General features: G+C 56.0%; 1 pseudogene; it reads left to right on the forward strand.

Annotated features, from left to right (window-relative positions):
• The first annotated feature begins 1,744 nt into the window (after positions 1–1,744).
• Positions 1,745–2,947, forward strand: LOC119351027 (annotated as a pseudogene).
• The last annotated feature ends 8,992 nt before the right edge of the window (positions 2,948–11,939 follow it).

An 11,939-nucleotide genomic window follows, 5' to 3' on the forward strand; every position in this document is an offset into this window, starting at 1 on the left:
ACCGAAGCAGAAGGCGCTCATTGCCCAGCAAGGAGATGATGGTGACATGATATTGATGTGTAAACTGGTGGACGAGGAGGATCCAAATTCTCAAGCGTTGACTAAAGAAAATCAAGAAGGAAAAAATAGAATGGGCCGGCCTAGTTTGGACTGCTGCAGGCGCCCGTTTGCAAATTGCAGTTTAACGGGCGCCTGCAGCGCCAAATAGGAAATGCCCACATAGCAAGGGTTGGAGGAAAAAAACAATTAAGATAATCTAGCCAGCAAGCTTGTCGTCTATCTATAATTCTATATTAGGTAGGGAGAACAAGTCGATGGATTCATGGCCACAACTATTATTTTGATTGTTATGTGGCCACAACTAAATTAGGTAGCTCCTTCTCAACTGCCTGCGCTGAAATTGGCCAAGCTACTAAAAATAGGCGTCCAAAAGCAAGGAAGCATGCATGCGGTGCTATCTATCTATGTATCTGGTGTATGTGTATGCCTATATAAGAAGGGGAACACCAGCTAGCTAATCTGCTCTCTCGCTGCAAGTGCGCACACACCCACCCACTGACCAAATATATCCATCATATAACAATAGAGAGGGAGAGAAAGATCATCCATTCATCGACTACCATGGACATTTCTCTGCTGCCTTACACCGCCTCGGCTCTGCTTGCCATCGTCATCGCCGTCGCCATCGCTGTCGCCCCTGCAGTTGTTCGATCGGACCAAGAGCCTGGGCCCAGCATTGAAGCCATCAACGCCACATGCGCGACTGCTACGTACAAATTTGAGTGCACCCATCTGCTACTAAACAACCTGGATGTCAAGACGCCTCAAGTGAAGGACGTGATCGCAATGTCAGTCCAAGTCGTCGCCAAGAAGGCGGCGGAGGCGGCCGCATTCGCCAAGGCCATCAAGAAACCCTCCAAGTGCGTCACCGACTGCCTCGACGACCTCGCCGTACTATCCAAGCACATCAAGACGCTCCTGGCGACGCTCGAAACCGCCAACGACGCGGGCTTCTTTGAGCAATTTGACACAAAGAGAAAATGTTACGGAGATTGTTGCTCGGACAACTCCTCGATCGAGGAATGCAACGCACAGAGCCAAATCGGTGGGGTGTTTGGCGCTCTTCGTGTAACTGATGACCTGTTGACGAGGAGGGCGTATTTTAGGAAGCAGCAGCTTGACAACAAAACAACATCACCTAACTCTAACTGAAGAGGACAGCCGGTGTGATTTTCTCTTACATTGATATCGCATGCGTATGAATAATGGTCCAATGGAATTGGGAGTGGAGTAGGAAGCTCATGTTGCCTTTATGCATGTAATAATCATGCCTGCCTGCATGGCCTGCTAGCTGTTGGTCCAATGCCTGGCTGCCTGCCTGAACTGGCGTCAATTTCCAGTTTGTTTTTGTAATATATAATAACTCTTCTGTATTGTGCATTACATTTGCTGCCATAACCTCTCTCCCCCCCGTCATACGCTGTCGGTCACTTCAAGGCTGACCGCGAGGAAGCACCGAAGCAGAAGGCGCTCATTGCCCAGCAAGGAGATGATGGTGACATGATGTTGATGTGTAAACTGGTGGACTAGGAGGATCCAAATTCTCAAGCGTTGACTAAAGAAATTGTCGAGCTTGCGGAAGAAAAAGTTTTCCAGCATGATCGTGATTCGGAAACCTGTGTCGGTGCGCACGCGTCGTGCTAGCTCGAGTTTCTTTCTTCCTAAGTTTTCATTAAGGTTCTCGATGGCTCCCGCTCCCGCTCCCCCCTCCTCCATCTCACCGGAGGAGGGCCAACAACCAGCCACCAAAAAACCTCCGGCCACCTTCTCGCCGGAGCCAACACTAGCCACCAGTCCTCTAGACGAGCTCCTCCCCACAGTAGCTCATCCACCATCGTCATTCTTTGACCCGCCTTAAGTGAAAGCCGGGCAGGTTGCGCTCCGCTGCTTCCTGGGCTGTGGCAATGCCATGGGCTTGAAGTTCGAGGATGATGCCTCTTACTACCTCCGCCTCGACATCACCACCCCCGCCGTCCACCTCGCCTCGCCGCTCTACATCATCTTCCACTACTCCAACCGCCTCCTTGATGCCACTATCGTCGCCGCCCTGCTTCAGGCTGTCCTTGGCGGTGCTGCCGCTGATTTCTTCGTTGCCCAATGCTCTCCCCTCGTTTATCGCTTCCATGTTGCTTCTGCGCGTATAGCAGAGATCATCCTCGCACAATCCACACTCTGCTTCTGCGCATACTCCTTCTCTTTTGTGAGAACCCTACCTCCGATCCCACCTTCTCCTCCCCACATTGCCACATGCATGCCGTTGGCTCACCTGCTCCAAATTCCAGAGGATCTGGGTCTCCACTTTGAAAGCGTAGGATGGGCACAATGTCGCTCGCTCGTCTCCCAGCGTCCACCAAACCAACCGCATGGATGCCGCATGTATGCGCGCGTCATAAAGTTCCCTTTCACCCTTGATGCCACCACGATGGGTCTCATCCTAGCTTGCCTATTCGGCGGCATCCACCACCAATTCAACGTCACGGACGACGGAGATTCCTGCTTCTCTTTCACTGTGGCCTCGACTGGCGTTGCCGCGCTCATCGCTTCTATGGGTGACTTTCACAAGCTGGGCATCCTACTCCGCTTCCCTTGGCGTGCACCTACGGGGCGTGCTTCATGCTCACCATCGGGGTCGGCCTCGCCGTCGTCTATCGGGCCTACATCTTCCTCGCCGACGGCAGTCGATCCTGCTCTGCTGCCACCTGCGTCCACAACTATTGTTCTCTCTAAGGAGCGTCATCAACGGCCTGGTATAAGCTTTTTCTACCGTATGCTTAATGTTATCCGCTCCTGCCGGCTTACACCACATGCAAATTACACCCAACACACGCATTTGTTTTGGGTCACCTTCCTACCAATTAATGTTAGGCCTAATATAATGAACTATTAGTAGAATCTGCCCTAAACCACTGCTTTTCGGTCAAACAAGATTTTCTAGCAGTCAAAGTTCATGATCATGTGTACAAGTCTGGCGTCCTCTCCCGATCAATTAAAATTTAAATCCTCAATCTGGGGTCCATAGGTTTTGAAGGGTTTCGGATCTTCCTCTTTGACCAGCTTGAACAAGCCATTGCTCAGTCGTTTTTTCCATCATTACACTAAGTTTGCTTACCCTACATTGCCCCCTCGATCAGACTCCATTCTTGGCCCCTTTGAGCGTCGGCATCTCCAGACCCGCACGACACTGCAGCCCACCTCGGTCGCACGCTTGCACCATGTTCGCCCTGCCGCGCATGCACCGCTGGCCCACCCCATGCATCATGATGGCGGTGCGGCGCCCCCTGCCCCACCAAATCTATCAAAAGATCCGTACGCTGCTCCTGGCTCGGCGCATGTGGATCGAGCTGGCGCGAGTCCCCAGAACCTACTCTCTGTCTCTTTGTCCGTGCCAATTTTGGACGAGCTGATTGCCCGACCCGCGTCTAATCCGGGCATGTCTGCGCCGCCCCCTGTCACCCCACGCGCGCCCCCGATGAACGTATCTGCAGCGAATCTCGCCTTGGGAACCGACGAACCGACGAGTCCGCACGCCTGCCCGTCGCCACAGACCCCTCCCGCTACACATGACCAGCATCTAGACCTCATGATCAAGCCTAATCCCTCTGCCAAGCCTACGCCGGCCGCTCGGTCACCACGCCCCTGCCCGCCGCCCCCTCGCTCCCTGTCACACGCAATGGGCCCAGCCGCCCTGACGGCGGATATGTCACCCGTGCAGTCCAACGACAAACCGACGAGCTCCTACAAAGATGCCCTTGTCTCCTTCCCCCTCGATCACAGCCACCCGCACACTCTCCCCCCTCCCTATATAACCCCTCGCCGTCTCCCCACTCCGCATCGATGCTCTCACACTTCTCCTCCAACACAAAGAAAGCAGCGCTGCTTTCGCTGCCTAGCTCTAGATCACCTCGTTGAAGATTGCCGTGACCCAGTCCGATGTGCCCGCTGCTGGAGGAACGGCCACCGCAGCCGTGACTGCAGGTACAGGAGCATGTGGCCCATCTTCCCTCCCCTTCCCGACGCTTTCCATTCTCAACCTAATCTAGCTTTTTGCACTCGCAGCATGGACTCCGCCGGCTCCTTGTCGACGGCGGCTCGCGCATCCCACACACTCATGATCAGTGACGTCCCCATCATCCTCTCCGAACCTTTCCCCGCTCTCTGCGTCCCCTCACCTTTCATCCTCCATGGCACTCCGATCGGCTCCGCCCCTCTAGCTCCGCCACCTCCCTCCCTACCACGATCCTCTACACCTCCACCCACGCCTACCTCACTCCCACCAGCTTTCAACCACACGCACTCTCCACCCTTCGACACACAAGAACTGAGGGACCGGCTCGCCGACGTCTTCCTCGCCTCACAATACACAGAGCCTCGTCTCACGTCTCCGAGACAGACACTGTAGAGGATCTGCCCCGTCCGGCCCATGAGGCCGGGCTGCTGCCTCCCTATGGAGACATGCCACTAGTCGCAGTTCCTCCTTGTCTCGTTCACTGCCCGCGTCGCTTTGCTTTCGTCCACCTTCGCACAGCCATCCCCAACCCCACTCCCCTCATCCATCAAGCCATCCAGCACACTTGCGGCAACCCTGCCTTTATCATGGGCGGCTCCTGGAGGGGGATCGCCTGCCTCACCTTTCACACACCAGCTGCACGCAATGACGTGCTCAGCCACAGCCCCATCGAGTACGAGGGAAACTCTATCACTATTGAGCCGGTCGAGCACGTCGACCGCTCCATTGCCATATACACTGACCTTGCTGAGGTCGAAGTCTCTGAGTTTCCACATGAGCTATGGCATGAGGATGGCATACGCTTCGCCCTCACTTTCCTTGGCGACGTGTGCGCCATTGACGATTTCTGCCTCCATGGTATCGAATACACGTTGGTCCGTGCCCTCGTCCTTCTCCAATCTGGCAAGCCAGCCCCTCCAAGCATTGTCATTCAGATCCCACCCATAAACGAGATTAAGATCGCCAAAGTTGTAGAGGTCTCCCGCTGGCACCATGGTGATGGTGCCAACCCGTTCAGTGATGGCTCCTCTGACGATGACTCTGCTCCTCCCTCTTAGCGGGCCTCCCCGCGGCCGCTCTCCCCTACTCACCTTGCTCATGTAGTCTTCGTGATACGTGTGGGGTGGCGCGCCGATCCCACCTACGGTGGCACTAGGCCGGTCGCCCCCCATGCCCCTTCTGAGTCTCATGAAACCGACACAAACCAGTCAGCTCTGGCCTCACCTCTCACCCTCCATGGTTCCCGGCGCCTGCCTCTCATCATTTCCGACAACGATTCGACCGCCTCAGATGACATGCATGCACCGCTCCTGCATGCCGCTTCAGACTCGCTAGACGTCGTGCATGCACTCCCTTCCGACACTCATGCCCCACCTATCATACGCCCGGTTGCCCAGGTGGGTGCCGTGGTGCCACCTAGCCCGTGCACTAACCTGCCTGCCGCTCCTCTGGCTGCCGGCCCGCTGGTTCAGTCCAGCGCCTCTGCGTTCTCTGCAGTCCCCACTCCTGCAGACGCACCTGCTGCGCCGCCCTCCTTCACTTTCACCGCGGGCGAGTCCTCCCGTGCTGCTGGTAACGAATCTACCCCTCCCGTGCTTAATCAATCTAATCTCTCACCCTCTGCTTATCTGCCACTGACTGATGTACCCTTGGACTCAGCCCTCCCCCTGCAGGACCTGGACACCCATGAGTGCATCATTCGCAAGGCGCGCCGCAAGTCAGAGCGCGATCAGTCCGTCTCCAAGGACAAGCTACAGCGGAGTGCGTGGCTGGCTGGCAAGCAAGCCAACTACTCCCCCATGCTTGCTAAAGCCGTCAAGGCCAAGTCTGCTCGCCTCTCCGCCACGGATGTTGACACGGCCATTGGCCGTGCTATCCAGGAGGCACGCCTCCACGAGCCCGAGGCCCCTCCTGCCTCCTCCGAGGACCTTGCTGCCATTGCTCTGCTCCGCGGCGCTGACGACGAGCAACTTGATGCCATCCTTGGCTCCGAGGATGCTGCCTCTGGTGACGACGCCGCTCCATGATCAGCTATCTTCGCCACTCTGGAGTTACGGCGCGACCTCTGCCTCACCTAGCTTTTCTGCATGACGCTGTTAGATCGCTGTTCTTTTGGTTTTCGCTTCCTATGTCGCATGTTCCAATGCTACTTTTGGCCTCACCTGTAGCCTTTGTGACTGTATGCCAGATGTATCCCGTTTTTGTCTGTTGGTGCTCGATCGGTCTTAATGAGTAATAACGCCTTTCTAATATGCTCTTGGAATGTATGAGGACTTGGTGATAACGACAAGTGCTCTGACGTGCTATCCGAACTAATCACAACAAAACCGCACATTACGCTCTTCCAAGAATCAAAAATCGACTCTCTCTCCGTCAGTAAAACAAAATCCTTCCTTCCACGTTAGGCTGACCAAGTTTTCTCCTTGCCAGCTGTCGGAACCGCGGGTGGCACCATCTCGGTCGTCAATTTTGCGTCCTTCCAAGTTGTGTCCTTCTCCCACTTAACCTTCTCCTCCACACTAATCCTCCAATCAACTGCCTGCGCCCACCACATTGCCATTACTAACATCTATGCTCCCCCCTCGCGCTCTCTCAAGTTAGCGTTCTTAGACGAACTCGCCTCAATCGCACAACCAGATGACACCCCATGGCTCATCGCCGGTGACTTCAACCTTATCCTTTCCCCTCTGAAAAAAATAACACCGCCTTCCGCCCCGCCGAAGCCAACGCGTTCAACCAAACCTTAGATAACCTAGCACTTATCGAATTGCCTTTACTGGACCGCAGGTTCACTTGGTCCAATAACCGTGCCTCCCCCACCCTAGAATGGCTAGATCGCGTCTTTTTAACCTTGCATGGGCAGATGCTTTCCCTAACACTTCCCTTTCCTCTCGATCCCGCTTTACGTCGCGATCACGTTCCACTCCTCATCCACGTCACCACCGCCATCCCTCGATCCAGCTTTTTCAAATTCGAAGCGGCCTGGGCCAACTCCCGGCCCTGCAAGGACATTGTTGCTCAAATTTGGGCTGCACAGCCCTCATCGCCAACCAATGCTACTACCTTCCTCGTCTCCACGCTAAAAAATCTAATGCCCGTCTTAAGACTTGGGCACGTTCTCGTATCCCACCCACCTTCGCGAGGCTCGCTGCCAATCTGCAATCACAGCCCTAGACCTCGTTGAAGAAACTAGACCCCTAACTCAGCCAGAGTCGCTCACTCGCAAAATCATCATCTCCTTGCTCAAGGGTGCCATCCACAAGAAAATGACATACTGGCGCTGGCGTGCTAAAGTCTCTCGCGCTATCTACGAAGGGGAAAATACCAAGTTCTTGTTGGGGAACATAGTATTTCAAAAAAAATTCCTACGCACACGCAAGATCATGGTGATGCATAGCAACGAGAGGGGAGAGTGTCCACGTACCCTCGTAGACCGAAAGAGGAAGCGTTAGCACAACGCGGTTGATGTAGTCATACATCTTCACGATCCGACCGATCAAGTACCGAACGCACGGCACCTCCGAGTTCAGCACACGTTCAGCCTGATGACGTCCCTCGAACTCCGATCCAGCCGAGTGTTGAGGGAGAGTTTCATCAGCACGACGGCGTGGTGACGATGTTGATGTTCTACCGACGCAGGGCTTCGCCTAAGCACTGCTATAGTATTATCGAGGTGGACTGGTGGAGGGGGGCACCGCACATGGCTAAAAGATCAAACAGATCAATTGTGGTGTCTATGGGGTGCCCCCTGGCCACGTATATAAAGGAGTGGAGGAGGGGGGAGGGCCAGCCTAGCTATGGCGCGCCCTGGAGGAGTCCTACTCCCACAGGGAGTAGGATTCCCCCCTTCCATGTAGTAGGAGTAGGAGTCAAGGCAAGGGAAGAGAGAAGAGAAGGAAGGAGGGGGCGCAGCCCCTCCTCCTAGTCCAATTCGGACTAGGCCTTGGGGGGGGGGGCGCCCAACCTCTCCTCTCTCTTTGCCCTAAAGCCCAATAAGGCCCATATACTCCCCGGCGAATTCACGGAACTCTCCGGTACTCCGAAAAATACCCGAATCACTCAGAACCTTTCCGATGTCCAAATATAGTCGTCCAATATATCGGTGTCGGTGTACTAAGATATGGGTACCTTAGTACCCCGGACTTGTGCACGAGCAGTCGCAGCGTCCCCGTGGCAAGCCTTACCGGACGTCCGCCAAGACCCTCTGCAGCCCTCCAGAAGACAAAACCCCGGCAAGAGGAGCTTGCCGGGGAGCCATTCAAGAACAAAGTGTTCTCAGTCACGAAGCAGGCCCCGGCAAGAGGAGCTTGCCGGGAAGGCCGCTTGAGGCATGAAGGAAACAAGGCCCCGGCAAGAGGAGCTTGCCGGGAAGGCTTGGTGAGCGACAAGCTCCCAAGCGCGACAAGAACCTTGCCGCGGCAAGGCGCTTGCCGCGGCAGGCAACCTCTCTTCCTCTCCGCTCCAGCTCATCCACCAACGTGTCGCCATGGGGCTTCCCCAGGCGCACGTGTCGGCGGGCTGTGCAGCCAGCGGGGAGCGGCGACAAACGGCGCTGGCTAGCTGTCGTCGTGGCAAACGGAGGTGCACCTGACGGTCCAGGTTGCACTTTTCAGGCGACAGGGACGGGCATTTATGACTCTTGTCCCTTGCCGTCAGAGTTAGGTATAGTCCACTGTACACTGTACAAAGCGGTGTACCAACCTCTGTTTTTCCTATTCTACCCCCGTCTACTTGCCACCTGTGGTGACCCCTTTGTACCTATAAAAAGGAGGCCCGAGCGCAACGTAGAGGAGGTTCGGCTCGTTCGGTTCAGCTCGCACGAGGCCACAGACTCCCGAGCTAGGTTTTGTAGCTCCTGACGCTCCCTAGCAAGAACACAATACAATCAGACAAGCAGCAGTAGGAGTATTATCTCTCCGGAGAGCTCCGAAGCTGGGTAAAATCCCCTCGTGTGATCGCCTCGATCCGCTCTTTGCGCAATCTCCGCCCCCTGCCGAACCGAAAAGGGGCCCCGGTCCCGTAGGTGTACGTGGTGGTGCAGATTTCCTCCCCGACATCTTTGGCGTGCCAGGTAGGGGACGCGTCGAGGTTGTGTGAACCCGATCCGGAGGTCACACGAGCAACTTCATCGACATCTTCGTCAACATGGCTCCGAAGAAGAAGCCTTCGGCAGCAGCAGAGCCGTCCGCGTCGAACCCACCGCCATCGGAGCTGTCAGGTGGTGGGGGAAACGCAGGCGGAGGAACCGGCGTCGTCGAGGGAGCCCACAACGCCGCCAAATCCAAGGACAAGGCAGCACCGGCGTCGGCGTCCGGGTCCGCACCGCGTCCTTCGCAGGAGGCGCGGGACCGACAGCGTCATGATGCTCGCGGCACCATACGCTTGCTGGATCAAGGCCAAGCTGGAGGATCCCGAGGCCCTCGAGACCCGCATGCACCCCAGCATGCTGGTACGAGCGAGGTATGGTCGCTTGGGTGGGATGCTGCTCCTCCTAACTTGGTTAGGAGTCCGAGCACATCCCGTTCTTTGCTCCGTACGCCGTTGCCGCCAACCACACCAGCGGAAGCTTTGGCTAGAGCTCAGTTACTTCTAGATTACCCTCCAACGGCTGATAAGGTCGACGAATGGAGGGCCACCATTCAGAGTCTCATCGGCTTCGCCAACGGCGACGTCCCGCGGCAACCGAATGCCTCGCAGCCGCGGCGGGGCGGCAAGGCGCGAGCTGATGGTGACGAGACGTGCGGGGGTGCAGCCACCGTGCACTCCCCTTCCCGAAGACCAAGATCACCGACTCGCCGGATCCACCTCGACAGCGACTCCACATTGTCGTCGGATCCGCGAGCTCGTCGCGACCAGCGCCAAGTTCTCCGAGAACGGCAAGAAGAAGACGCTCGAACCCGTATCGAGCGCCGAAGAGAAGCGCGCCGTCAATCGGACCAACGCGCCGGGCCCACCGTTGATATGCATGCACCAGGGGAACGAGGCGACTTGCCGTACGCGGTATGTTGTCCTGCGTTCACTCGAGAGCTGCGGCAAGTCCGGTGGCCCGACAAGAAAAACTTCAAACTAGATGTGCCAGAGAAGTATGATGGCAGGACACACCCATCGGAGTTCCTCAGCATCTACACCATCGCGGTGCAAGCTGCGGGGGGACGAGATGACAAGATCCTCGCCAACTACTTTCCCTTGGTGCTCAAGCCAAACGTCAGATCTTGGCTCATGCACTTGCCGGATAGCTCTATTTCTTCTTGGGCAGATTTGTGCCACCAGTTTGTTGGCGCCTTCACGGGCGGCCACAAGCCTCATGGCCAGGAGAGTGATCTCCACCTGCTTGCCCAGAAGGAGGGAGAGTCCTTGCGCAAGTTCATCCAGAGATTCAGTCGAGTGCACTACAACATCCCCGACGTCCACCCTGCCGCGGTGATCAGTGCATTCCATCAGAATGTGCGAAACCGCAGGATGAGGGAGGAGATGGCGATGTGCAAGGTAAAGGACGTCAGCGAGCTCTACGCCCTGGCCGACAAGTGTGCACGCGCTGAAGAAGGAAGGAGACTCCCAGGAGAGGATGTGGGAGCAGAGTCTGACAGTGAGGAGACCGCTCCGGCAAGGAAGGGTCGGAGGCGGAATAACAGAAAAAAGAAAGGCAAAGATGTGCTAGTTGTCGAGCAGTCCGGCAGCGGAGGTGCCGCCAAGGTTGTCGGCTCCGGCAAGGAGGTTGCCGGAGGCGCCAACGACCAAGCCGTAGCGGTCGCCGACAAGCAGGATAGCTCCAACAAATAGTATTGCAAGATCCACCGCACCAAGGGCCATGACCTCCAGAGCTGTAAGAAAGTCGAGCAGCTTGTAGAACAGCAGAGAGCTGAATACGAGCGGCGAGACAAGGAGAAAGCCCAGGAAGGTGCTAGAGGAGCTGGCAAGAAGCGACCTAGCCGGGGAGGACGCCGCGACAAGGCCAAGCAGTGGCAAGGAGACAGACCTCCCCGTGGCCGCGACAAGAATGAAGACAAAGACAGCGACGAGGACGTAGATGACGATGAAGCCGACGACCAGGAGTTTCAGAAAGCCACAGAGGTCCTTTGCGTTGACGGTGGTGCTTCTCTGCATACTTCGCACCGCCAACTCAAACAGTGGATGCGGGAAGTAAATGTAGCAGCGCGTTTATGTGTAAGGCGCTACAACTAACGGAAATAAAATAAAATGAAAGCAAGTAGAAAAGTAAATGAAAATGAAAGAAATAGAAAAAGGAGAAAGGAAAAAATAAAATGTAAAGAAAAATAAAAGAAAAAAAGGGAAAAAAGGAGAAAGGAATAGTAGTAGCGGGTTTCAGGAAATGCGTTGTAGCCAACTTAGCTATAGCGTGTTTTCGGAAACGCGCTACCGTTACGTTTCACTTAAACAGCGGTTTCCCCCCCGGCCACCACTTCTTCCCCAAATCCCTCGCCCTCGCCGCTGTCTCCCCAACTCGCCGTCGCCCCACTTCGCCGCCGTCTCCTGCCGGCGTGGACGCTTGCAACCTCACCGCCGCCGCCCGAGGCCGCCCTCAGCCTCACCGCCGCCGCCCGAGGCCGCCCTCAACGTTACCGTCGCCGCCCTCCACCTCACCGCCGCCCGAGCCCGCCCAGGACCGCCGTTGCCCGTGCCCGAGCCCGCCCTCTCCGCCCCTGCCTCCGTCACCGAGCACCTCCCCGCCACCGTCTCTCCCCTCTCTGTAAGTCCCCCACCCCTCCCCCCCACTCCTCTCTCTCTCTGCATTTTAGAGAAAAAATTAGTAGAGCAAAAGTTTGTTTATAGCAAAAAATTTAGTTTAGAGCAAAGGATGTTAAGTAGTAGATGTTAGAGCAAAAATTAGTTCAGAGCCAAAAATTTGGTTTAC

This window comes from Triticum dicoccoides, chromosome 1B (genome assembly GCF_002162155.2).
Source record: "Triticum dicoccoides isolate Atlit2015 ecotype Zavitan chromosome 1B, WEW_v2.0, whole genome shotgun sequence".
NCBI classification, from domain to species: Eukaryota; Viridiplantae; Streptophyta; class Magnoliopsida; order Poales; family Poaceae; genus Triticum; species Triticum dicoccoides.